Below are 20005 nucleotides of genomic sequence, written 5' to 3' on the forward strand. Positions count from 1 at the left end.
AACATTCTGATAGTCTAATTTCAACAGAAGATGATTATTCCAAAACTAGAAATGTCAAAGTCACTCATTCTCAGTATGATTTGTACCAAAGTACAAAATGTGGAACATATTTGTACCGAAAAACAAAATAAACCCCAAATTGAAATGTCAGGGCAGCAGAACAACAAACTTAAAATAATGTATTGTTCTTTCCACCTGCCAAAATGTTACTATTTAGTCCAAAATCTTCCGCCTTTAAAATGCTGTTTTATTGGGGTGTTTGGGTGGCTCAGTCGTTTAAATGTCTGACTCTTGATTTGGGCCTATGTCCTGATCTCAAGGTTGTGAGATGGAGCCCCAAGTCGGGCTCCATACTGAACATGGAGCCTGCTTAAGATTCTCTCTCCCTCCCCCCGTGCTCCTCCTTCCCTTCCCCAAGAGCATGCACTCTCTCTAAAAAAAAAAATAAAAGTAAAAAAATATTATTTTTACTAATTATGTAAATATTCACCCAACAAGGACTTGTTGAGCACTATTTTAAGTGCTACACACAGATCAGTGAACAAACCGAAGTCCAATTTTAACAGTGTTTCCTTTCTGTGCAAATATATATCTCAGATAACATAATAATGAACACAACAGTACTGCATCCAGACCTTACTTTCACTTTTAACAGCAAAGTTTTTCCCATAAGATCAAGTATTCTTTGAAAATGCCATTTTCGGGCTGGCTCGGTCCATTACGCGTCTAACTCTTGGAGCTTGGGTCATGATCTCGGGGTTGTGGAATCAAGTTCCACCTTGGGCTCTATGCTCGGCAGGGAGTTTGCTTGGTATTGTCTCCTTCACCCTCTGCCCCTCAGCCCCCATAAAATGAAAAAGTGAATCTTTAAAAAAAAGGGGGGGGGGAGAAAAATGCCATTTTCATTGGCTACATAATATTCCATCCTGGATGGTGTCAATTTACGAAAAGACATTTCTAGATGCTTACCACAAGACAAAAGCACAAACAAGACAGTTAAATACAGCATGAAAAACCTAGATTTAGGACCTTAGGTAGGGGAGGAAAACACGATCTTACCAACTCACAGAGCGTGGGCAGTGGACACCAATGCAGTCACACCTTCATCACCATGCACCACATTAAGGTCTAATTTGTGAATCTCCCTTTATAAGCCTCATTCTCTCTTTGATCCAAGAGAACATTGTCTGCACAGAACAATAGGTTTTCATTTCAATTTCCCTTCTTTTCAGGAAAGGAAATGTTTGCACTTCAAAGGGTTTCTTTGAAGAGCAGCTCTCCAGTCCTGGCCCATCCAGGTTAGGAGTTCCGTGGCCTCAGCAGGGTGTCCACAGTCTGGGCGGCTGCCCACCCTGTCACTCTCAAGGCCAGCTCCTTCAAGGAGAGGGTCTGGTGCAGGAGAAGAAAAAATAAACACATGGAAAAATACTTGAGGCTTTTGATCCCGCCCTGCAGATGCCCTTTTTCACACATAATGCAGGTTTACAGCTCAGGGAAACTGAGGTACAAAAGGATGGGGAGCGATGGACAAGATGATAGCAGCTTCTTGGAGCAAAACCATTCTAGAGTCCAGATTTACTCAGTGAAGACCCCTTCCAGGGCCCAAAGAAGTGAGCCCCTTTCAGTTATCACTCGTGATGAAAAAGAGGGCAGCCTGGATAAATGAAATGCAGGAGCAAGATCTACACTTCATAGAAAAGTTTTGAAACCTTTCCCCAAGAACTTTTGGGGAGCAAAGTCACAGACAAAGAGCAAAATTCACCATTTAGAACTTCACCTCCTATTTCTCCACTGGCCCGCTCACAGAGGCCCAAGAGGTTCAACAAGAGGCGAGCCTAACAAGCACGTTAAAAAACCACAGGTATTTGCCAAGAGGGTAGCGCCATTTCTCTGCATTGAAGCCCATGCCCATCTTCCCCCCCTCTGCTAGGTCTAGGAAGTCAGGGGTATATACTGGACAAGGCAGGACATGCATCATTTCTTTTCACATCTTGAACAAGTTCTGGGTATTCACTAATGATTTCCACCCTCCCCTACCCCAAGGTGGTTAAGTTCACCTGCTCAGGTGGGCAACCACCCAAGAGGTGGGCAGGAGCAGGATAAACACTCCCCTCTGCTCTGCTCCAGACAGGGAGCCTGTTCCTCCCCAAAGCCCAAGGACACCATGGGCTCCTGCCCCGAGTGTCTGGGGTGTAGGTCTCCTGTGCAAAAGCCGTCCACACCTACCTTGCCGCAAGCCCTCCACCCAGCCTGCGCTAAGCCTCCATGCTGGAATTACACATTATTTTTATTCTCCCCTTCTCTCGTTTTTCTGTAGTTTCCAAATTTTTCACAATGAGCATTCAAACTTTCAGAAACATTTTTTCTTAAAGAGGCTTGTGAGATAGAAATTTAGACCATAGTTCCTTTGAAAGATCCTCTCCCCAACACACAAAAATTGTATTTATGCATATATATGGCCATAAAGGACATTATTTGGACAACTGAAAGTCGAATACAGACCGTGGATTAGATAATAATGTGAATCAATGTTCAACTTCCTCATTTGGGTATCATACTCTGGTTATGCAAGAGAACATCCTTATTCTTAGGAAATACACACTGAAGTCTATAGGGGTAAATAAAAGGGCATGATGTCTTCAGCTCTGTCTCAAATCATTCAGGGAAAAAACACATATGGGTGTGTACAGACAGACTGATGGAGCCGTAGATACCTACATAGAAAGGGTAGAAGCAGCAAAATACAACTACTGGGGTGAACTTGAGAAAAGGGTAGACTGAAGCTCCTTGCACTGCTCCTGCCACTTTTCTTTAAGTTTGCAATGTTTGCAAACAAGGCAGGAATAGCCCAGGAGAAAAGGAAGAGAAAGGCAGGAGAAGTAATAAAGTTGTCCCTGCAACACCTGCCAGCTTGAGGGCCCTGACTGCTACCCTGGCTGGGACAGCTTACCACAGCACACTAGGGAAGTCAGCAGTCAAGATGTGGTCCCCAGAAGGAGGCTGACTGCCCCCCTGTGAAGTTCCCAGTTCCCGCAGGACGTCCTGCAGAGGGCTCTCCTGGAGCCCAGATGGCCCGACATGCAGGAGTGAAACAGGGCTTCCCCGTGGCCTGGGCAGCAAGTACCACATCCAGTTCCGCTCTGACCAGGATGCCAGACCGCGACCCAGGAAGCTTGCCACCCCACCAGTGTCCGACACACACACCAGCAGCTCCAGGTCTGGCTGGCACCCCGCATGGCTGTCTATAGGCACTAAAGCTCTGCGCTGCGTTCCAGGCTGGCAGGAGCGGAAGGAAAGCAGGGTGCTGTCCAGCGGAGCGACTCCAGGGCTCACTCAGAAGCAAGGGGGAGCGAGGGACCAAGCAGCGGCGAGTGTGCGTGCCGTATCTCCGGCCAGGCACTACCCGCTGCACATGGCGTGCCAGGACACAGTCCCAGGGGAGGCGGGCACCTGGCACAGGCTGCCACCCGCACACCCAAGGCACACTGATGGTCGGGACTCGGAGCCAGGCCCCTAGGGTTCAAGTCCTCGCTCTGCCACTTACTGCCCAAGTGCATACATACGGGCAACTTGTGTCACTTCTCAGAGCTTCTGCTTCACATCACTCAAAACAGTATTGCCAACCTTACTGGGCAGCTGTGAGGATTACCAGAACACATGAAGTGCCAAGCACACAGTGAGCACTCAGTAAGCACTGGTGAGTCCTGATCATACCCAGTCCCGGGCCTCTCCCTTCTTTCCTATTTGATGCAACAGACTCTGGTTAATGGCACTTCATTGACCAATAGAAGATACACTTCCAAGAGACCTAAAGATAGGAAGACAACAGTTACAACACAGTAAGGAAGCAACAGCAAGAGTGGGTAAGCGTGGATTTGCTCCCTTGTTCCCACTGCTGCCCCAGGGGAGGTGCCCAGCACCCCTACCCCAAGGCCCTAGGGGACCTTCTGTTGTCACCTCCAGGAAAGGGATGAAATAAGGTGAAAAACAAAGGTGGAAGTATTTGGCTTTGGTTTCTATACCCAAAGCCATCAGGGTAATTTGGACAAAATGTGTCAGGATGACTATGATGAGGGCAGATAAGCCCCCCCAAACACACACACACACACACACACACACACACACACACACACACACACACTTTCTCAGTGTTATATGCGCACGCACACAGACACACACTGACAAGCAAGCACTAGGAATGGAGCCATGAGCTCAGCTTTCCAGAGGAGTGGCTAAACCCAAAGTGTATGGATCTGAGACTGAAAGGAATCTGACTCCCCACACACCCAGGGAGGTCCCTGGTCCCCAAAGAGTTTAAGGCTTCAAGGTCATCAAGGCAGTCAGAGCCAGCAGAGGCCCAGAGACTACAGTTCTTTCTCTCACGTCTCCCTTCACCATTGTGGCAAAAAGGCTACAGAATGCTCCCCATGACCCCAAATGTAAAAGGTCAGTGGTGAACAGAGCCCCAGAGGGCTAGAGGGGACAATGTACAGGAACTAAGGTCACATTCACTGATCCTGGACCTGGGTCAGCAGATGCCTCAGAGGCTCAATGTCCCCCCAACACCTTGGCACTCCATCCACCCCCAGCAATCTAATTCCAAGGAAAAGGGATTATATTTTAACCCCTTGGCAGAATGGGAGAGCAAAACAAACTTGTTACAAGAATTATTTCCTCCACATCTAAACCAAAGAACTGACTTTTCTTTCCAGTACAATAGTTAACACTTATTTTAAGCTGTTGATACGTGCCAGAAGCTGTGTCAAGAACATAACATAGATTATACCTCACTTAAATCCTCTCAATCCTATAAGATAGGCAGGAGAAGCTGATTATTAGGCAAACAATATGGTGAAGAAGTTACACGTGAGAATACATTAGAAAAGGCACTGACCCTGTCAGTAGACCCCACTTGGGGACCCAGCCCCTTCTGCACAAGGGGCCCTGGCCTCTCCTGTGACCCCCACAGCCCATGATCCCTGGAGAACTCAGGCTGGCCACGCCGAGCAGAGGCCACTCCCTGGCAGCCCAGAGTCAGTACTTCGAGCTGGTCGCTACAATAGAGAATTTGTGACACATGGAGTACTGAGAGGGTAGGACCCACTCCTGAACAAATGGGAAAGGATGTGTTCGTTCTCACAGTCAAGTGATCTGAACAAACATTCTGGAGAAAGCACTAGAGGAGAAATACAGGATGTTAAGGAAACAAAGCTGTCCATGCCCTCTGTGCCTCCAGAAAAGGGAAGAACAAGCTCACGATCCACTCGGGAGAAAGGGAGAGAGGGCAGAGAAATACGCACAAGCCCAGGGAAGCTGTGGGACATCCTCTCTTCCACCTTTGGATACAACCCCCTGGCAGCAGCCTTTGAAGGCTTCCCTGAGCTTGATTTCTGGTTGCCATAGTCAGAACAGTAGACTGGTAACAGAAAGAACTTACTTCATGAAAGAATTCTCAATATTGATTCCGGGACCTTTATTCATCCAAAGAATACTATGGAATTCGTAGTTTGTGAGCTTCGTTATCCGGAGGCTGAGAGGGAAGGCTTCCCCCATCTATGGATAGAGCGAGTCCACGGGGTTGAGAGTCTGAATGCCACTCTAGCGGGCTGCCCACAGAGTGGCCAAGCCAGACACCATAAGCCTACAGGGGCGCTGTTCCCAGCATGCCTCCTACCTGTCCTCAGCTCCCAAAGCAGCCTCCTTCCTTTCAACACACCTCACCTCAGCCTGCACTGAAGCTGGAAAGGCCCCTAACCACACATGACTCGAATTCATTCACGCCATTCGGTCACCAAATGTACCATCTGGCAGTCTGAACCCTTACTGACAATCAACAGAGGGGAAAAGCCAAAGGAAAGACTGGGTGTGGCAGGATGGGTCAACCCTATGCCGGAATCGATTCCAGTGTCCAGAAATGTCTTTCCTAGAGCTGGTGTCCCTAGAAGGAAGGACTCCAGACCAAGGGTAAAGTAACCAGCCTTCCTCACAGCTCTGCCAATGCCATAGATCTGAAGGAATGCCTTTCGAGTGGGATGAACATATTTAGCAGTCCTCCAAACTGTTTTACCAATCTGTCACCTGTTCTTCTGACTCACAGGTGGCAAACGCACTAAACCTCCCATGACAGATTCCAATGCAGTATTAACAACTGCAGGGATGGTTCTTTTCAAAGATGCTTTGGAGTCAGGGGAGAAAGATTATGGACAAAGAGGAGAGAGATGTCCATCAAGTGTACTACAGGGCTGTTAATTTGCCATGGGAGATAGTACGCCTCTATTCTGTGGCTGGAAGAGACCTGAATCCTTGTGGTGGAACCAATGCCACTGCCCCAAGACACAAGAAACCCCTGGAAGCAGGTGCCCTGAAGGCCCAAGAATGAAAAAGGAGGTATACCTCGTGTGGCAGAGGGTCCCCGTCCTGGCCATGGGACAAACCCACAGCCAAGGTGCTTACTGGAAGGTGGGAGAGGGGCACAGGGAGTCTGCAAGCACCAAGAGATCCCTACATTAGGTTCAAGGAAGCAAGACAGCTAGGTGAAAAAGAAGGAAGCCACCATACTGGGGCCGGTGGCTACAATGCAGTCATGCACCTGAGAGGGGCCCCTGAGCAGACAGAGTTCAACCTTGAGAACAGAAATGTCTAAAAAAAAAGTCAGTTGTGACTTTTAGAAGAGTCCTTCCCAACATGCTCATTCTTCCATATTCCCATCTCGTTAATACCATATGGCAGCTCTACTTCTTGGAATCGTATTTGACCTTTCACACCTCACGTGAACTTCCCGGGCCAAGCCTGTTGAGTCTCCCTTTAAAATCTACAGTTGGAACAAGTAGTTAAGTCTACAGGTGGAGCAGAACTCAACCCCCGCCCCCATCTCTACCATTACCACCCCAACCCAAGCCATCGCCGCTCAAGGAAATGACATATGGTCACTCTCTCTTGTGCACATACAACATGAAGTTGGATTGTATTCCAGACTTAAGTTACATTTCTCCCTGCTTCTATGCCTGCCCACTTCCCGCACCTCCATATAATCTCCATGCAGCATTTAAAGTAATCCTCGGAGGGTTCTCCAGCTCATCCAAAGTAAAAGCACAGTCCTCATGGTTCATGCGATCTGCCCTCAACTGGAAGAGGGCAGTGATACTGATGGGCCCCAGGCGTGAAGAGACCAATCATACAGAATGACACTAGGGTCCCATCCACAGGTCCTGCTTGGACCTGAACCAGATAAAATGATAAACAGCTACAAGATGCATCTGGGATATAGAAAAATGTTTCTCTCTATTACTTGTTCTTATTTCAAATTCCCCCATAGGATTAATAAACCAATACCTCCAAATACATGGTTAATAATGAAAAAGGATTAATCCAATTAGACATAATACTGGGCCCTCCAACATAATTACATATTTTTACTGATCTTAGTAGAAAAAAAGCTCCAGACTAGAACAATCAATAAGCATGTACTTATACCAAATATAATTAACATGTGTCTTAGAATACAAGCTCCCCAGGGTTGGCAATCTTGCCTTCCAAGCCTTTTTCCTTCTAAAGCAAATAATTATATAGATAAGAGCACTCGTTTGGCCCAAATCCAGATTCAACCAACTGCGTATATTTCTGATCTCTATTAAGTTTTGTCCTGTTTGCTTAGTCAGAACTCCTTTGACACTCTTTAAATTTATCTATAATGATTAACATGATTGTAATATGCTAAACCTTTGAAAACTATGTTAATCCATTGTTGACTTTGTCCCCTAACGTCTATTTTGATTGTGTGGCTTAAATAAGACCTTTTGTTTTAATGACAGAAGGGTGTGTTCATATAAAAATAATGATAATTTCCACTGAGACCAACTAAAAATATCAGGGGAATAAATGTATCATGGTTTCCTACTATCTGAACCAAACATAAAGGGCAAGAAATGTTACTATCAACTCCCAAGTAAATTATAATTCAAATTAAAGACAATTAGAAAATTCAGCCACAAGCCAACAAAAAGTTCTCCACTGACCAAATTTTGAAGAGCACTTTTTAAAAAATTTTTATTTATTTAACAGACAGAGATCACAAGTAGGCATAGAGGTAGGCAGAGAGAGAGAGGGAAGCAGGCTCCCCGCTGAGCGGAGAGCCCAACGTGGGGCTCGATCCTAGGACCTGGGACCATGACTGGAGCCAAAGGCAGAGGCTTTAACCCACTGAGCCACCCAGGTGCCCCTAAAGAGCACATTTTTAAGGAAATATACCGGGGACTGAAATCCCAACCCTCTCCTCCCATAACTACACCTGGAACAGAACATAAGTCTAGGTTTCTTCCCTCGAGAGATTGAGAGCCCCACCACGTGTATTGGGAGGTGCAGTTTTCTTCCTGGAGGCACATGTCTCTACTACCCTAATCTCACCAGACAAACACCACCGGTATCTGCTTCCCACACCCACTGAAAAGGGGAAGGAGCTAAAATAGCACTTCGTAGTAGTACTCAGCACAAGGGCTGCTCTGTGTACACACGGGTTTAGGATGCCTACTCGACCTGCCCAGTTTGGGAAGTTTTCTACTACGCAGAAAGAAACACACTGGGAAAAGGTTGTCTTTATTAAGCCGGAATAACTTCCTCTCCCTCCAAACCATCTGGAAGGCTTGAAGAACTCAGCCTTCATGTGTCAAATCGGGTCACAAGGAAGCCCACCCAGGGGGGAACTTACCCGAAATCACCCTGGAAACTCAGACAAGAGGTGTAGGCGGGCCGGGGCGCGACCCGAGCTCTAGGGATAAGAGGTGGGCGCCGCAGGCAGGGTGCGGGGGTGCACCGCTGTGCCCAGGCCGGCCACCTGCCGCGGGACCACCCCCGCGGCCACAGGGCGGGCTCCCACCAAGACGATGACACATCGCAGACCTCGTGGCGGGGCGCGGTGCTCTGCTCCGCGCCATGTAAGGGCAGGCCTCCGGATGCCTCCCGGCCGGGCCCGCATGCCCGCTGATGCGGCCAGTCCCGCCTCCTGCCCACCGCGACCACCCGGACGGTCCCGGCGCGGGGTCGCTGGCGGGCGCGCGCGGCGGGCATCACGGCGGCGCCAGGTCGTCCACGCTTACTCACTCGGTGTTGCATCATGCACCACGCCGCGCGCCTTCAGGGAACCAAAATGGACTCCGGTGGAGGAGACAGCCGCATGGGCACCGGCCCCGCGCGCACAGCCCCGCGCCCGTCCTGCCCTTGCCCACCCCGGAGGATGCCAGCACCCCCGGCGCCGGACCCACGCCGCTCCCCGAGCCGCCCTCCCGCGGCCCCACGCGGCGCCGGGGACCCCTCCAAGGTGACCCGGGGCCGAGCAGCTGCCCTAGCGCCGGCGGGGGCCGGGCACTCACCGAGGCGGCGGGCGGGCGGCGGGTGGCAGGATGCGGACTAGTCCGCGGAGGGGCTCGGCACGCGCCGCTGGAAGGACGGCTGCTGGGACGGAGGCGCGGCGCGTAGGGAGCGGGAGCTGCGGCTGCGGTTAGCGGACGCTGGCTGGCCTCGCGCCCCGCCCGGCAGTTCACCTGCCCGCGCCGACTGAATGGAGCGTGGAGAGCGGGCGGGCTCTGGCGCCGGGTTTCATCAGCCGCGCGCCGGGCCCCCGCCCCTCGCTCCCGCCCCGCGGCCCCGGCAGCCCCCGTCCAATCGCGCGCTTCAACCGCCGGGTACCAATGGGAGCGCTGCGCGGCGGGACCGCAGGCCCGAGGCGGTGGCCGGGGCGGGGCGGAGGGGCGGGGAGGGGCGTGTCCGCGCTGGGGTTCCCCGGGCCGGCGGCTATTCCCCGCGCCTTCGCTTCGGCTCCGCCCTCTTGTTGCTATTTTTCCGCCAATCCGAGCCCGCGGCGCGATCGCATCCCCGGGTCCTCTGACAGCCGGAACCTCGCGGGTCCGGGTTAGCGCCGCAGGGCAGTGCTGCCCAGAGCGGCGGGCCCCAGGGAGCTGACACCGAACTCGCCACCAGTGCTCCTTTTCCAGAGATAAAACATCTGGGAAGCACTTCAAAAGTTCTTTTTTTTTTTTAAGTAAATCTTCACTTGTCATTGGATTATTTTATTATTGCTATTCCTTTGTTTTTAATAAATAATTTACTCTTGCCCCTTATCAGGAAGGGCCCTGAAGCCTGAATCGGCCTGTGTCACAAGCACACCTGACTGGCTGGCTAGTCAAAGCGGCTTACTTCCAGAGTTACTCTCCCCTAGATGGCAAAAACTTTAGAACCGAATCCCACAGTGCTCACTGCACAAGCTGCCTCTTTGTTGTCTCTCTTTGCTGCAAAAACCCCACACAAGAACTACGACCTATAGAGATCCAGTAATCTGTACCATGGGAGACGTGAGCGAGTCATAGATTAATCCTGCCAGCCTCCTTCTAACTTTGTGAATTACAAACACATACAACAAAACAAAAAGCACAGAAAAATGACAGCACAGTGTTCATGGCCTCAGAGTCTTCGCCACACCATCAAACCCCCTCCCTCCTCCACCCCCCAGGTACAGTGTCTTTGGTCAGTAATTGGGACTCACTGTCAGCTACTGGATATGAAACTGTCTTGGAACTACACTAGCAGTTTATAAAATACATAGCTGCACGGTGTTGGCTTCAGAAAGATATGAACACAGAGAAATGAGCTAATATTGGTAAAGCACTTTGAACAGTGTCAAAATGAACAGTTTGGAGTCATAATAAGCAACTAGGTATGTGCTATTTTAAAACAGTTTCAATTGTGAGGTGGTGAAATGATGCCCTCGAGTTGCATTATGGAGGCCTCCTGTTCTGGGGCTTTTCCTGAATCCCACACAGCCCCCTTCACCTGCTGACATAGCTATCCACAGAAGGAAGCCTGCTGTGATTCAAGGACCATCCTCGTTGCCTTTGCGCCAGATCTTGATTAGAATCTCAATTCCACCATCTCATTTGCTGTGTTATCTTCTGCAAGCTATTTCATCTCTGTTTGGGAGTGATAAGCCTTGTATTATTTTTTTAACCTTGTGTTCTTATCAGAAGTCTATCCCTTGGTATTTAAAATATGATTGTGAGATTTTTTTTTAAAAGACTCTTGGCAGTAAAATAGAATTTAGTAGGTTGTAGAGATGCCCTGTTTGGGCAACACAGAGAGGGAATGTAGAGTTGATGTGTAAATTCTGAGAGCAAGTGTTCCAGGTACTGATGGGTATATAGGGAGAACTTAACCAAGAGGATTTTTAGCTAAATGCTCAGTTTAGCAGTCCAATCCAGCAGGCTTTGTCTTCGGGAAGATGTTAGGAGAATCTCAGTGATAAGGAATTTAAGCAAGCAACTTCACAGCAAAAAGGATTCAGTGTGAGTCAGAGGAAAAAAACAATTATGGTCAAGATCTCAGCAAAAAGTTAGGGGGAAAGTTCAAAAAAATAAACTGGCTGAATGTTTTTAATAAAGCTAAATTTCAGGCAGATTAGGATTCACATGGCAGGTCCTGAAGGACTATGAGCAAAGGGCAACCTTGATTAGAATCAAGGAGAAGATGAAGCATTATTTCAAAGACCAGTACAGAAAGGAGACTCTGGCATTCAGGCCCTGGAAAGCCCCTTGTAAGGTTAAGCTTGACATGCCAAGTCCCAGCCTAGCACCATCAGGCAGCATGGGGGATTACAAACGTGCAGAGAATCAGAGTCAGACAGACGTGGTTTTCAACTTTGCCTCTACTTCTGTCTAGCCACTGGCCTGGGGAAATTATGTTTGTCCTCTCTCAGCCTCAGTTTCCTCATCTGCAAAATAAGGATTTAACACCTGCTAGATGGGCATAAGTTCATGGTGACAATAAAAAATATGTAGTTGGTAAAGCTGAGGAGAAAAATATGCGTGAAGGTGTAACAGAAAAAGAGACACCAGATACAGACCCACAAAATAGCCAACTGATCGTTGACAAAGGAGCAAAAAGCAATAGTCTCTTCAACAAATGGTGCTGGAACAACTGAACATCCACGTGCAAAAAAAAAAAATCTAGACACAGATCTTATAACTTTCACAAAAGTTAACTCGAAATAAGTCATAGACCTAAGTATAAAATACAAAATGAAAAAAATGCCAGAAGTTGATAACAGAGGAGAAAACCTAAGTGATTTTTTGGTTTAGTGATGACTTTTCCTAAAATACAACACCAAAAGCACATTGCACAAAAGAAAAAATTGATTAAGTTGGACTTCATTAAAATTAAAATCCTCTGCTCTATAAAAGACATTGTTAAGAGAATGAAGAGACAAGTTGTGGACTGGGAGAAAATCTTCACAAAACACATACCTGATAAAATATTGGTATACAAATGTACAAAGAACACTTAAACCCAACAATGAGAAAATATACAAAGATACAAAGAACTCTTAAAACCCAACAATAAGAAAAAAAAAAAAAAGTTTTTTTAAATGGGCAAAAGACCTGAACAGACACCTCACTGAAGAAGATATACAGATGGCAAATAAGCACATTAAAAGTTATTTAACATCATATGTTATTAGGGAACTGCAAATTAAAACGGTGAGATACCACTGCATACCCAATGAATAGCTAAAACCCAAAACACACATACCACCAAATGCTGGCAAGGATATGAAGCAACTGGAACTCTCATTCATTGCCGATGGGAATGCAAAATAGTACGGCTACTTTGTAAAACACTTTGGCAATTTCTCACAAAACAAAACACAGTCCTACAATAGAGACCAGCAACTGCATTCCTTGGTATTTACCCAAATGAGCTGTGTCCACACAAAAACTTATATGCAAATGTTTATAGCAGCTTTATGCATAATTGCCAAAACTTGGAAGCAACCAGGATGTCCTCAAATAAGTGACTGAACAAATAAACTGCAATACATCCAGTCAATGGAATACTGTTTCTTGATGAAAAAAAAAAAAAAAAAGGAGTTATCAAGCCATGAAAAGACATGGAGGAAAGTTACATGTATATTGCTAAGTGAAAGAAGCCAGTTTGAAGAAGCAGCACACTATATGATTTGAACTTCTGGAAAAAAGCAAAATTATAGGGAAATAAAAAGATCAGTAGTTGCCAAAGGTTTATGGGGGGAGGGAGGAATGAGTAGGTGGAGCATAGGGTATTTTTAGGACAGTGAAACTACTTCAAATGATACTGTAATGGTGCATACATGTTATTATATATTTGTCAAAACCCACAGAGTGTACAACACAAAGAGTAAACCTTAATATAAACTATAGAATTGGGTGCCTGGGTGGCTCGGTGTGTTAAGCATCTGCCTTCAGCTCAGGTTGTGATCCTGAGGTCCTGGGATCAAGTCCCACATCAGGGAGTCTGTTTCTCCCTCTGCCTCTCTCTTTCTCTCTCTCAGGAATAAATAAATAAAAATCTTTTTAAAAAACTATAGAATTTAGGGACGCCTGGGTGGCTCAGTGGGTTAAAGCCTCTACCTTCAGCTCAGGTCATGATCCTAGGGTCCTGGAATCAAGCCCCACATGGGGCTCTCTACTCGGCAGGGAGCCTGCTTCCTCCACTCTCTCTCTGCCTGCCTCTCTGCCTTCTTGTGATCTCTCTCCGTCAAATAAATAAATAAAATCTTAAAAAAAAATCTATAGAATTTAGACAATAAGATTGAATGTTGGCTCATCAACTGTAGCAAGTGTACTAAACTAATTCAAGATGTTGATAATAAGGGAAACTGAGTGGAGCAAAGGGAGTATATGGAAACTCTCCTTATATAATCTTCCATTTTTTTATAAACCTAAAACTGTGGTATGTATAGTATATAGTATATACCATGTATATATAAAATACATTGACATATATACTACTTATTATATATTAAAAAATATATATATATACATATATATGTGTATATATATATAATTAGACTACCCATTTGACCCTTGAACAAAATGGGGCTAGGACCAAATGCCCTCCACCACCACCCACCCCACCCCCAGGCAGTTAAAAATCTGTGTATAACTTTTGGTGCCCCCAAAACTTAGCTACTCATAGCCTACAATTTACTGGAGGTCTTATGGGTAACATAAACAGTCAGTTAACATATATTTTGTATGCTATATGTATTATATACTACATTCCTATAATAAAGTAAGCTAGAGAAAAAATGTTCTTAAAAATCATAAAGAAGAAGAAATACATTTACAGTGCTATACTGTAAAAAATCCACATATATGTGGATATATACAGTGCTATACTGTAAAAAAACACATATATGTGGATATCCACATATCCACATATATGTGTTTTTTTACAGTTTTCCACATATATGTGGATATAAAAAATCCACATATATGTTGCTGAAGGATCAACTATTTTATATTATCTACATTTATATGTAATATAATGAATATGTATATATGTATATGCTTGTGCATATGTGTGTGCATAATGAATATGTATACACACATATGTAAAGCACTTGGTATAGGTCTACATATTGAAAGTATTCATTTGGCAGTAGTTGTTATTAAGCAGATCAAAGAAACGGAGTTGCTTCATTTTCTGCAGTTTGAAGACTGTGTCCTTCCTGGATTGGTTAAGCATGTGGACTCTGGAGTTAAAGAATATGGCTTTAGATCCTGACTTTGCTACTGCTAAGCTACAAATAGTTAGACAAATTACCTCATTTCCTCCGAGTTTCACTCTCCTCATTTCTAAAACGAGGATTATGGTGCTGGTGATGAATGAATGACGATATTCATGGAAAGCCTTTAACATCCTATCTGGAACCATAACAAATACCCAGAGAACATTACTATTAATGTTCAACAACTAGACTGATTTGTGGGGTCATGCAAATGCTAAATTGGAGCATTTCACCATTCATAATAAAGGAGTGTTCTTACAACCAGAAACTTTGCAGGAAAAGGCTGTCAGTAGTTGACCCTGTAAGGACTGAGTGGTTAAGCCATCACTCTCCTAATTCCCTGGGGGTCCAGGTGGGGAGGGAAAGAACATAGTTATCACTGCATTCTTCAGAAGACCTCTGCTTTTACCTGGCCAGCTCCTTTCTGTTCTGCTGGAACCAGGACTATCCCTTTTCTTGGGAGATTCTGCTCTTGTCTCTCCCAACCTCCCCTACTCTTGCATCTTCAACAGGAACGACCAGGTCACAGAACCCCATCACTGTCAGCATTGAAATTTTGTTGGGGGTGGAAGGCCCCTGATCCAAGCCAATTATTTCCTGGCTACAGGAAATACTGGAAAGAAGAGAAGTCTCCTTCCTCCCTGACTGCAGAACTGGACAGGTATCAGCCAGGTGCCACCAGTAGCCATCGTCGCAGCTGTGGAGAATCAGCCAGCCCGAGAGAATGAAGCGGACACATAGAAGTCTCAGGTGAGAGATGCAGAGAGTGCTAATAGTCACCAAGTCCCCATTCCAGTGCTCACTGAGGCTGTCCACCTGGGGAAGTCAGAGAGATACTCCTTTCTGCCAAAGCCATTCGTGTTGGGTCTCTGTCAATTATATCCAAAAGAAACCTGATTAATACAGCTTTTCTATCCTAGGGACTTTCTCCCCTGGGCTAGATTGGGAAGAATTATAAACACCTTGACAAAACATCACCCCTTTGGAAGAGACAGTGACATGCCTGGCATCCATTAGCATTGAAAAGTACAGCCCTTGGGTTTAGGGAATTAGACTCTCTTTAGCTGACAGAGAATGAAATCGGATCTCTGCCTGACTTTCAGGAAGTCGATTTCACCTTTGAAGCCAGCTGTATACACGACTGTGTTATGGTAGAAAGTGCTTTTTCTTTACCACAAAGACAGTGTGCCTATCCTTGAGCAGAAGGGCCTTTCTTACAATGTATATCTTTGTTAGAATATATAGCTGTAAGAAAATGTGAGAGATGCCCACAAAGATTTATGTCCACATGAATTTATTTGTAATAGCAAAAGAGGAAAGCTCATAAGTGTGCAAATATGAAGAGTTGCTTAAATACATCCAGATCTATTCATAGAATGGAAAAGAATACTAAGCTGCCATTACATTTCTTGTTTTCAAATGATATTTAATGCTGTGGGAAGTACTCAGATTATAAGAACGGGCTAATTCTGCAAAATTTTCTATATATACACATGCACTTATATCCATGTAGATAAGCAGATATTCTATACACACAATATATACAAACAAGATGGAAATATAAAAATGTTGTCCCTAGAAGGAGTTTTAATTGTTTTGTATACTCACCTCAATATTCTACATTGAAAATTTACAACAAACTCAATAGATGTTATTAAAAATCAGAATTGTAATCTAAACAAAAGATAAAATTCTGCCTCCAGTCCCCACCTCCCCCCCAAATCTATGTAGTAAAAGAATACCGATGCCTTCATCCTTAACTCTTACTGGCCTTTGTGGTTTGTCAAGAAACAAGCTCAGGCCTGCTGTTCAACTATCGACAAGCTTTTCAAGCATTTAGTGCCAGATAACCAGGGACCCCAGAGCATGAGCTCTGAGAAGTTGAGGATATCCTGTCTCCTGCATACACACAGAAATATTAAAATAATAGGGTGCCTAGGTGACTCAGTCATTTAAAGGACGAATTCCTGATTTGGGCTCAGGTGGTGATCTTAGGGACCTGAGACTGAATTCCACATTGGGCTCTGCCATCTGTGTGTGAAGTCTCCTTAAGATTCTCTCCCTCTGCCCCTACCCCTCCTCTCTCTCCACTCCCGTCCCCACCACCCCCCACAAGCCTGCTCTCTCTAAAATATACATACATATAAACAAATATAAATAAGTTTAACCATTTCCATTTTTTCCCCTGCTGCTCCAATTCCCTTCAATTTTTTTTTTAAGAATTATTTATTTATTTGACAGACAGAGATCACAAATAGGCAGAGAGAGAGGAGGAAGCAGGCTCTCCCCTGAGCAGAGAGCCTGGATCCCAAGACCCTGAGATCATGACCCGAGCCAAAGGCAGAGGCTTTAACCCACTGAGCCACCCAGACGCCCCACCTTCAATGTTTTTTCTTTCTTTAACATTATGTTTTCTTCATACGAAAACCTTTTGGAGCCCCTGTTTAACTAGAGCCCTGGACTTGGACTTGCTTTGCCAGGCCAGCCCTCCAGTACTAAGAATAAGTTAGCTCTAACCTGAGCTCTGGCAAGAGTCAGCACAGACAGAGGAATCATCCCACTCACCTTTCCAGTTTAAAATTGCTTCAAACGTGAAGGCCAATGGTACATGTTTCCTATTGGGTTCCCAAAGTGTTTTTTGTGCTCCATGAAAAGGTTTTTACCTAATTTCCCATACTTTTACTGTGTCCTTTAACACACAAATACTATATCCATTGACATATAAATTTAGAAAACACATGAGAACATTCTGGATTATAAAGTGTGTTAAGGACTGAATTGTGTCCCCCTAAAACTCTAATGTTGAAGTCCTAATCCCCAGAACTCAGAATGTGACTGTATTTGGAGATAGAGCCTTTCTTTTTTTTCAAAGATTTTGTTTATTTATTTGACAGACAGAGATCACAAGTAGGCAGAGAGGCAGGCAGAGAGAGAGAAAGAAGCAGGCTCCCCGCTGAGCAGAGAGCCTGACTGGGGGCTTAATCCCAGGACCCTGGGATCATGACCTAAGCCAAAGGTAGAGGCTTTAACCCACTGAGCCACCCAGGCGCCCCAGGAGATAGAGCCTTTAAAGAAGTGATTAAATTAAATGAGGCCCTAATTTAACATGACTGGCATCTTTATAAGAAAAGGAGATTAGGCCATACGGAGAGATATCAGAGATGTGTGAGCCCAAAGGAGGAGCCATGTGAGGACACAGTGAGAAGACGGCCATCGACAAGCTTCAGAAAGAAACTAAGCTTTCACCTCGGTCGTGTGTCAGCCCAAGATGGCCGAACTCGGGCCAGTTGAGCAAAGGTTGGAGTGAGCCCCAGCATGGCGGGGGAAGACCGCTGGAGGCGCCAGCTGCTGTGAGGACAGCATAAGGCTTTAGATGGAAAATCATGAACAAGAAGAAGAAAAACTTAATTATCAATATCATAACCAGAAAAATTAACTAACTCCCCAGAGCAGAAAGAATCTACTTGAGCATGGGTCAACCTATATTAGACTCAATGCTATTTCTGTGGTCTCACAGCAAACAGTCTCTTTCAACTCCTCTTTAAGGGGGACACAGGCTTGTATGGCTGATCACAGCTGCGGGCTCACCGATGGCAGTGATCCCAGTTTTGACGGCAGAAGCATCCTACAAGGGTTCGGTTAAGTTTACCTTTGAATACGGATGATTGGAATTGTGAAATCTGTACCATAACATGAGTCGATTGATTGGTCTTATTGTGAGGGGTCCGTACCCTGTTTTCTTGGCTCTAGCTGTGAATGGTGGCCTTGTAGCCAGGTATAAGTCAGCCCTGTGACCAGAGGAAAGAAAGATCTTCACCTTTTGCATCAGAAGATTCTAAGTCTGGCTTAGAATCTAAGATTCTAAGAAAGAAAGATCTTCACCTTTTGCATCAGAAGATTCTAAGTCTGGCTTAGAATCTAAGATTCTAAGAAAGAAAGATCTTCACCTTTTGCATCAGAAGATTCTAAGTCTGGCTTAGTTTTGCATCAGAATTTCTAAGTCTGGCTTTAGGAAAGATGTTATTTCCCATTTCACTCCAGACTGTGTTTGCGGCCTACCTCAGATCAAAACAATATAAACTAATTATAAAGGCTCTTCTGCCACCTGAACCTGGCCTAGAAATTTGTTAACTGTTAGACAAATGTGTACACAAGAATAAAATTCTAATGTGTAGGGGGGAAAAAAAGAAAAGAACCTAAGCCTGCTGGCACCTTGATCTTAGACTCCCTAACTCCAAAACTGGGAGAAAATACATCTCTGCTGTTTAAGGGCCCCCGCCTTATTATGGCAGCCCTAGCAAGTTAATATATGGTAGAAATCTTATTTTCAAAGGACTGTCAGGGCTGCAAATGTCAGGACCTAAGCACCAGCAGCGCAAACCTCTGGTTGTGCAGAATCAGGGTGGGGCGGGGCCCATGCTGGTCATAGGACCAAGTGGAGGCACAGTCAGGGCATCGGACTGGCGGTGTGGGGCTCTTTGACACCTAAGACCAGATCACTCAATTTGTTGCCATAAAGGTGTTTCCTACAGCTGCTCTCTTCCACTTGACGCTTGTGCCCAGTGCAGATGATAGGAGAACCTTCGAGATTCTCCACATCCTCCTTGTCTATAGCATTTGCAGTCTCCTAGCTGTGCTGCCATAATGGGCAGCCCACTTGCTCTCAGCTGATGGGCGCCCTCTGCTATGAGCCTCAAAAAGCTGTGACTTTGCACTGCAAGCAGAGTGGCAGAGTGGGGAAAAGAGCCAACTTTGGCATCAGACATGGGCATGACTCTGGACTCCATTGCTCATCAGCTTGTGATTTTGATCAAGTTATTTAACCTCTTACGGTCTCCTTGAAAGAGAGCAACACTCTCTACCCTTGACTGATTGTTGAGAGGATAAAATGTGATAATGTGTGAAAGGGGAGGTATCAACAAACACTAGATTCCTCTTACTCTGTGTTCTTTCCTCTATCCTCCTACTCTTTCTCCTACTCCCATTCTGACTAAGAACAGCAATCAAAGAATACATCATGGTCCCTGACACCCAGACTTGTAACTCTCTTCCACTGCCCTTTCCACCTGTCTGACTCAACCAAGGAAGGTCTGCCTATAGACATTAGGGTTCTGCGGAGCCCCTGGAGGCAGCTCACCAGCATCACCCTTTGTGGGGTTTAGCTAATTTCTGCAGTAATTTGATCTGGAGAAGCCATCTCTTTTTTTGGATTTCTAGAAAGACATGTCACTTGCAGGGAGATACCAACTTCAGCCAAACCTAGCACAGTGGTTCCTGTACTCTGGAAATGTTCATTGCTCATAAAACTTTCCTTGCTGCATTAAAATTAAAAAAAAAAAAAAAGTATGAGATCTCAGCTCACACAACATCCCAGAAGTTTCTACTTGGCAAAACAAAAGTAGAACTTTTATG

At 45.6% G+C, this 20005-nt stretch overlaps 1 protein-coding gene and 1 pseudogene across 7 annotated transcripts in view; one reads left to right on the forward strand and one right to left on the reverse strand.

Annotated features, from left to right (window-relative positions):
- SLC7A1 (solute carrier family 7 member 1) overlaps positions 1-9784 on the reverse strand; it is a 79555-nt gene extending 69771 nt beyond the window's left edge. For 2 of the 6 annotated variants that reach the window (XM_082701309.1, XM_082701311.1), the window contains exon 1: positions 9362-9490. The gene's annotated coding sequence lies outside the window, so the exon portion shown is untranslated. Of the gene's footprint in view, positions 1-9361 lie in introns of all 6 variants that reach the window. The other 4 variants (XM_082701307.1, XM_082701308.1, XM_082701312.1 and 1 more) reach the window with 4 other exon arrangements.
- An 8124-nt stretch (positions 9785-17908) lies between these two features.
- Positions 17909-18724, forward strand: LOC309848933 (transmembrane protein 126A pseudogene; annotated as a pseudogene). Its single transcript has 3 exons — positions 17909-17943; positions 18047-18411; positions 18574-18724. The product of its transcript is annotated as a transmembrane protein 126A pseudogene (transcript).
- The last annotated feature ends 1281 nt before the right edge of the window (positions 18725-20005 follow it).

This window comes from Mustela nivalis (assembly GCF_964662115.1).
Source record: "Mustela nivalis genome assembly, chromosome: 15".
Lineage (NCBI taxonomy): Eukaryota > Metazoa > Chordata > Mammalia > Carnivora > Mustelidae > Mustela > Mustela nivalis.